Here is an 8,042-nt window from a genome sequence, read left to right as displayed (position 1 = left end):
GGCGCTGCGGTGGTGAGTCCGACCCCGTCACACCTTCAGATTGTTGTTTGTTTGTTTGTTTTTTTATCATAGGAGGTAGCTGTGCAGGAGAGGGAGTGCACGTGTTAGATCAGGATGCATATAGGTCAGGCAGTGAAACACTGTACCAATTTTAGCCCTTCCCACACATCTCCCCAGTCTGCCCCAAAGGCTTCCTTACACAATCACCTTCACCCCTTAATGCACTTTTCTTCCTTTCCTGTTTATCTTTCTCTTGCATGTGTCCCATTCTGGCCATGCATAGGAGAGATCGTCCTGGGCCATTCCATGTATGTCTATGGCTGGTTGAATAATGAACAAAATTCATAAATTTATTTGATAATTGATGGAAAAATAAATGAGCTATTCACTGACATTTGCTTAAATGTGTATAGAGCTCCTCAAATAGTAAAAAAAAAAAAAAACAAAAAAAAAACCTCTCACATTTTTACAAATATTTTATTGGAAGAAAAATGCCAACATTTGTCAGATAATCTTGTTCAAACAAACAGGAAGGTTATTTTGGGGTCAAGGCACTGAACTTGGTCTAAAGATATGTGAGTTCAGTTCTCAGCTCCATCCCAGACTCCTTAAGCAACTTACTTAGTTCCCAATCAATCAGAGCGGGTAAGCACATGGTTAACTTTCAGTTCGTGAATAGTCCCACTGAAGTCACTGAGGACATTTGTATATTTAAGCATAAGCCCGAGAGCTTTGTTTGATCAGGGCTTAAAGGTCTTTGGACCTTAGATCCTCTGCTGTAAAATGGTAAATGACCTTCCACCCTTTTCCTGTCTTGCCTAGTTCGATTGCAATCCCTTGTTTGGGCAGGGGCTTTATACTATGTGTATTTACAGTACATAGCATGACAGGGCTTTAATTTTCCTTTAGGTTTCTAGGCACTACGAAAATATAAATTCACTGACCAAAAAACCTTCATTAACACAGAGTTAAAGTGGCCCAGATGTATCTTGAGTCCTTCCAGAAAGTCAAAATCTTCAAAACTCAAACCTTGTTCAGGTCTCAGCTCCATCACAGATTCCTGAGGCAAGTCACATGGGTCCCAATCAAGCAGAACACTTAAGCACAGGTTAACTTTGTCACATGCCCTATTCCCTCAGTAATGTGCATTGTCTGCAAAGGAAGAGTGAGTATAAATGCTATGAGCCATCGTTCAATGAGGTTGGAGTTGGCATAACCCAGTCAAATCCCTGAAACTGAAACCTCTGAAAATCAGGAAATGCAGAGTTCAGGTAGAGCACACATCTTTATAAAATTTGTTTTTTTCCCCAGGGGACTGTATATTAGGTACCCTTAGTTTAAAGAATGCCAAATTTGGATCACTAACTCTACCCCATGCCCCCATCAGGCAAATCAAATTTCAAGGCATCCTGAGTAACTGTGTGGATTTTAGAGCACTTACAATAGTCAAATTTTAAATAGGAAGCAGGTTTCAAACTTAGCTAATGTAGATCTGGAGGTCCACTATAATATATAGTAATAACACAACAGCAACAATTCTGCCAGCTGTGTACATGATCATAGACTACTAGCTCATCTTCAGTCTAACATTTTGGTGTTTCCATTGAAAATTGGATGATATGTGATACTCCTGAGGGAATTCTGCACCAAAAAAATTAAAAATTATGTTCACAATATTTTAAAATTTTGCAAATTTTATTTGTCAGTAAATAAATGTGGTTCCAGAATGTCAGTGGGGAGCACTGGCTGCATTGAGGTGGGGAATTGTCCTGAAGCCCCCACCTCTCCCACTAGAGGGACTCGGTAGTAAGGCGGCACCTGACCCTGACACAGTGCAAGGGGTTGGCCTGCATAAGAAACACTGCAGGGCCCTGACCCTCTGCGCCAGGTGCACCAGGTGCAGGCTCAGCCCAGCAGGATTCAAGTGTGGAGGGGCCTAGTGTGGGAGGATCCAGGAGTGGGGTGAGAGATTTCTGTGTGGGGCAATCTGGGTGCAGGTGTCTCAGTGGGAGATCTGGATGCACAGAGGCTCGTTGGGGGGTTCCAGGTGCAATGGGACTCTGCAGGGGATGCAGGTGAAGGTGGTTGGGGCTCAGGGGCTGGGGGGCTGGGTGTGGGGAGAGTGGGGCTTGATGGGGTGGGTGTCCAGGTGCAGCTGGTTGGAGATCAGTGGGGTGGGGGGGGTCTGGGTGTGGGGTGCTCATCGGAGGGGTCCAGATGTAGTGGGGTAGGGCTTGTCAGGGTGAGGGTTTGATGGGCCTACTTAATTTGGGAGCCCCAGCTGCTGCCGAGTGGACGCCGCATGCCGACTCCCGCTTCCCCCCACGATTCCCTTATCCCCTTTTTTCTCCATCACCCTTTCCTCACTCCCACATTCCTCTCCGCGTGCCATATTCCATCCCCTGTTCCTTCCCCAGTGCCTCTTTCCCCTACCCGCTCACTCCCCTTCCCTCCTTTCCCCCACCACCCACTTACCCAGCCCCACTGTGGGCACTCACTCTTGCACAGAATAGAAAACAGGAAGGCTCCCAGCACACAGAAGGGGATCACGACTGGCACGAGGACCCAGGAAGTGGCGTTCAGCTGCAGAGTCAGTGGAACAGAGAAAGCCTCCTTCAGCTGGGCACTCTGCACTTGAAGAAAGAGGGAGCGCAGTGGCATGTAACCCTGTGTGCCCCCCATGCCCGCCTCTGTTTGGAGAGGGCAATCCCTCCCAAAAAGCTGTGCCCATAGTCACTCCCCCGCATGGCTTCCCTTTGCTTCCCTGATGTTTTCTGCAGGGAAACACAGAAAATCTGCGCGGCAGGGGGAGTGACTATTTTCCACAGGTGCACCGTCATGCAGAATCCCCCCAGGAATAATGTGAATTTACAAGTTTAATTGTTTGGGTGATATTCAGTAATAATAGTATTTAGATTCAGATAAGCTAATAATAGGGGAGGAGTGAGGATGGAAAAGCTACATGCTTCAATATGGTGAGCACAGTAGCTTGAACATACCACATTACAGAGAAAACCAGGGGTATCAAAACATTCAGTGGAGGGATGGGGGAGGGGGGTGTCCATTTTTAGTTATTGTTTAGTATTGGGCCAGGGAGTAAGTTTAGGTCCAACTATGATTAGAATCATGCCTAGACTGTTCTGTCATATTAAAGATTTTTAATCAAAATATTTGTTTGAGGAGCAGGGAGGAGGGAGCCTGAACCATTTTCAATAGGCCAGACAAACAGGAGTTAAAAGATGCATCATCATTCCCATCTTTTATGGGCTTTACAGACTCCAGACTGAGCATAGGCAGACTGGAGAGGAGAGTTGTCCCCGCTTACGGGCAACCAGGCTGACCACACCCCAGCACAGCTGTCAGAACAGCCAATTGTGGAGGCCTGCACCCACAGCTGGGACCAATCAGGAAAACAAGTCCAGCAATAAAAGAAAGAGAACAGAAAGAAATGGGAAGGCAGAATGGTCTGGGATAGTGAAAGGCCAATAGAACCTGTGCCAGGCTGCCTCTAAGAAACTGACAGGGAGACAAAGGAAGACTGGAGTTTAAGGGCCAATTGACTCACTTTATGCTAAGTTGATGGACTGGGCTAATTTGAGTTAAATAGAGGGAGACCAGTTAAGAGAAAACTGGGACCTCTAGAGAGACTTCCCCAAGAGCAGACAACACCATCTGGGAGAATACAGAAGGTGTCAAAGTAGAACAAACAGGTAGGTGAAGAGTAGTCAGCCCCCAAATATTGCTCTTTGATTGCTGGGTTTAGATTCCACTTAGATTTCAAAACCGGAGAATATTTTCAGTGGCTCAATGTCTCTTATAGCAGCAGAGCCTGTAGAGAAGAAGGGATACAGTTTCTCTTCAAAGTTATCAGTAAAAGTGTAAAAAACAAATTTGCTCTCAACATTGTAAAATGACAACTTTCCTGCTGACATGTCCAGGAACATCACAAACTTACTTGGTTTTCCACTCACTGTTAAACGAGTCCAGTGATCTGTGCAAGCCCAATAATCTCTCTCATCTGTTAACCCTATGACCAAGTAGCCATTTTCTGGGGACAAAGTAACCTTCCCTTTTCTAGACACATCTTCACAGGCCACCCCCAATTCCCAATCACATTTCTTCTCAATGTCCACTTCCCAGTAATGTTTTCCAGATGCAAAACCTTCAGATGTCAGCACAAACGTATGGGAGTCAAATCTCTTCTCATTGTTTGACACATTTCTAACAGCTCCTGTGTCCCTCACACACTTCCCTCCTTCAGAAATTTCCAGTATAGGATGAGCTATTCAACATATTTATAAATGATCTGGGAAAAGGAGTAAACAGTGAGATGGCAAAATTTGCAGATGATACAAAATTACTAAGATAGTTAAGACCCAGGCAGACTCCAAGATTATTCGTGAGTAGTAACATCCAGTGTAGACCCCAACATTTTGTATGTATAGTTGAGATTGTTTTCCAATATGCATTACTTTGCATTTATCAACATTGAACGTCATCTGCCATTTTATTACTCAGTCACCTAATTTTGTGAGATCCCTTTGTGACTCTTCACACTCTGCTTTAGACTTAACTGTTATAATAAACCACATATACAGTTTCAGAGTAGCAGCCGTGTTAGTCTGTATCCGCAAAAAGAAGAACAGGAGGACTTGTGGCACCTTAGAGACTAACAAATTCTCTAATAAATTTGTTAGTCTCTAAGGTGCCACAAGTCCTCCTGTTCTTCTTTTTGCACATATACAGTGTCTTTCTTCAGACCATGATATTTAGTGTCTAACAGAGTTATGAATTCAGGCTCATTTTTCTGAAAGTGTTGTGCAGGTTTCCTTTGAGGATGAGGACTGATAGGTCCATTTTAGAGCCCTCGCTTTGTGAAAAGTGTTCACCCACAGGTGATGGGTGTTCTTATCTTTTGTCTTTTTCCTGTGTGAGTTCATTTGAGACCATAGTGCTTGTCAGGTTTCACCCACATAGTTGTAACACTGCTCTACAGCCAAAATGCTTCTGAAATAAATGTAGTCAAACTTTACTAATTCTGGGTCACTGAGAATGAAAATGATGCTTAAAATTGTTGAATGGCTCTAGTTTTCAAGATATGCTATTGGGTCAGTATATACGACCCTTGACTAGGGAATGGCGGAGGATAAGTGAGTTATAAAGGGAAGGGATCTCAATTTAAATCAGAAATGACTAAAATACATCTTTGACTGGATCTATGAATAAATCTATGACTGGGTATGGACAGTACTTGCTTTTTAGGCAAAACAATGAATGATGCAATCTGAAGCTGGTATTGCATCACACATGATATGAATTGCATCATGTTATTCCTAGAAGTCATGGATGATGCAATCATAACGAAACTTACATCACTCTGCTGAACAAATTGCCCTATATCAGCTCTAGAAATCATACAGTGTCATGCTCTCTTATTTGTTAGTGTTTGGTTTTGCAAAGGGACACATTTCTGTTTAGCCAAAGTGAGCAGAGATGCCTCGTACTTGTGTGAACAGTGCAGATAACTTCTGCTATGTTTGTGGTGAAGTGACTTTTGCATCACAAAAGCGCAGTATAACCACTATGGTTAAGAAAGCCTATCACCTTTATTTTGGCTGCAAAATTGGAGATCAAGACAAGAGGTGGGCCCCACACATATGCTGCAACACTTGTGCAACAAATCTTCGCCAGTGGTTGAACAGGAAAAGGAAATCTATGCCTTTTGCAGTGCCAATGATTTGGAAAGAGCCAACAGATCATACCAGCAATTGTTACTTCTGCATGGTGCCTCCAGTTGGGAAAGGTGTGTCAAAGAAGAAAAAGTGGACTGTGCATTATCCAAACATTCCATCAGCTATACGCCCAGTACCCCACGGAGAAGGACTGCCGGTTCCTGATGCACCAGAATCATTCTCACTTGAGTCAGACGAGGAAGAGGATGAAACTTCTGGTCCTGAACCATCAATGTCACAGGACCCACATTTTCTCCCATCCTCCTCCTCTGAACCACACCTCATAACACAAGGTGAACTGAATGACCTTGTCAGGGATTTGGAACTACCCAAGAATAAGGCAGAACTGTTGGGCTCCAGACTACAGCAGTGGAATCTCCTGGCAGGTGATGTTAGGGTTTCCATGTTCCGTGACCGTCAAAAGGATCTTGTCCCATTCTTCCTCATGGAAGGTGATCTTGTAGCCTGCAACAACATCGATGGTGTGATGGCAGCCCTCAACATCGTTCACGATCCAGATGAGTGGAGACTGTTCATTGATTCATCGAAGACGAGTCTTAAAGCTGTTTTACTGCATAATGGCAATGTTTTGCCATCAATTCCAGTTGGTCATGCAGTCCATATGAAGGAAACCTATGACAACATGAAACAACTTTTGAGGTGCATAAACTATGACCAACATCAGTGGCAGCTTTGTGGCGATTTGAAGGTTGTTGCTCTCTTGCTTGGTCTGCAGGCTGGATACACAAAGTTCTGCTGTTTTCTCTGCGAATGGGATAGTCGTGCAAGAGATTCCCACTACATCAAGAAAGATTGGCCACTCTGACAGTCATTGGAGCCTGGGAGGAAAAGTGTTCAGCATCCACCTCTTGTTGAATCAAGGAAGATTTTGTTACCACTCTTACACATCAAGCTGGGTCTGATGAAGAACTTTGTCAAGGCCATTGACAAAATACAAGCAGCTTTCAAGTACTTCCATGGAAAATTTCCAAGGTTAAGTGAAGCTAAGATAAAGGAAGGTGTCTTTGTTGGTCCTCAGATTCGTGAACTTCTTCGAGATGCCATGCACTGCGTGGCAAAGAAAAGACGGCATGGAAAGCCTTCCAGTTAGTGGCAATAAATTTTCTCGGAAACAACAAGGCAGACAATTACAGGTTGTTGGTGGAAAACCTCCTCAAGGCATACAAAAGCCTTGGCTGCAACATGTCACTAAAGATACATTTTTTGCACTCTCATCTAGATTTTTTTCCACAGAACTGCGGAGCAGTGAGCGACGAGCACGGCAAGCGATTTCACCAGGACATTGCAACAATGGAGAAACGCTATCAGGGCAAATGGAGCCCATCAATGCTTGCAGACTATTGCTGGACAGTGACAAGAGCTGCTCCATTTAATGAATACAAGAGACAGCCAAGAAGTGCCGAGTAGACACTGAATAGGACTAAACTATGTACATAATAGTTTTTTGCCTTTTGTTTCATAATAAATTTTATTGATATAACCCTTTTGCTGATTTTTAAAGTGTTACATAAACAGGACAGGTGAAATATTATTATGTAAAGCAACCATAAAGACATGAAAAGACCTAGGTTTACAATTTATGATTAAAACTCTACTATCTACACAATATACATAGACATAAAATGTAAAAACTTAAATATCTTAGAAACAGTAGCCAATCAGTTGTTTTAATTGTCATATTTGAATTCAGCACATCAAAATACATAATAAATAGCACATTTTATCTCTGAAGCAGACAACTTCTCAAAAATTGTAGACCAGTGTAATTGGGGCATTTAGTGCACTGGATGAGGTACATCACATTTTGTGACAGGCATGTGTAGGACCCATGGATCATTAAAGGTGTGTTGTGGGGTGGGGGTGTCAATCACTGTTGCAGTGGATATATGTCTTCAGGTTTTGCATCTGTTGTTCTGGCAGGGTCTGGAGCAGCTTTGAGTTGGTGAGTTCTGGTCTTTGGGGAGCTTACTTCTGATGATGAGCTTGGAGAGTTTGGTGGGGGGTTGTTAGAGGGCTTATTCCTTCAACAGCTTACTTCCCTGGTGCTTGTCGCATGAACAGAGAGCAACAATACCCGAAGTCCGAGGGTGCAAACAATTCAATGTTTAGTGGGGTGAACTTGGAGCAAGCATGATTCCAGTTTCCTTCCTCAGTGTCCCCCTTCCCAGCTCTGACACCACAGAGCCTTGCCTGTGTCTCTGTTCCCAATTCTCTCCCCCCTTAGCAAAACATGACTCCAATTCCCCCACCCACATTCCCTGTTCCCATTCCCCTCTTTACTTCCTGATT

The sequence above is a fragment of the Chrysemys picta genome, chromosome 17, assembly GCF_011386835.1.
Source record: "Chrysemys picta bellii isolate R12L10 chromosome 17, ASM1138683v2, whole genome shotgun sequence".
In the NCBI taxonomy this organism is placed as follows: Eukaryota; Metazoa; Chordata; order Testudines; family Emydidae; genus Chrysemys; species Chrysemys picta.
This window is presented reverse-complemented; position numbering follows the sequence as displayed.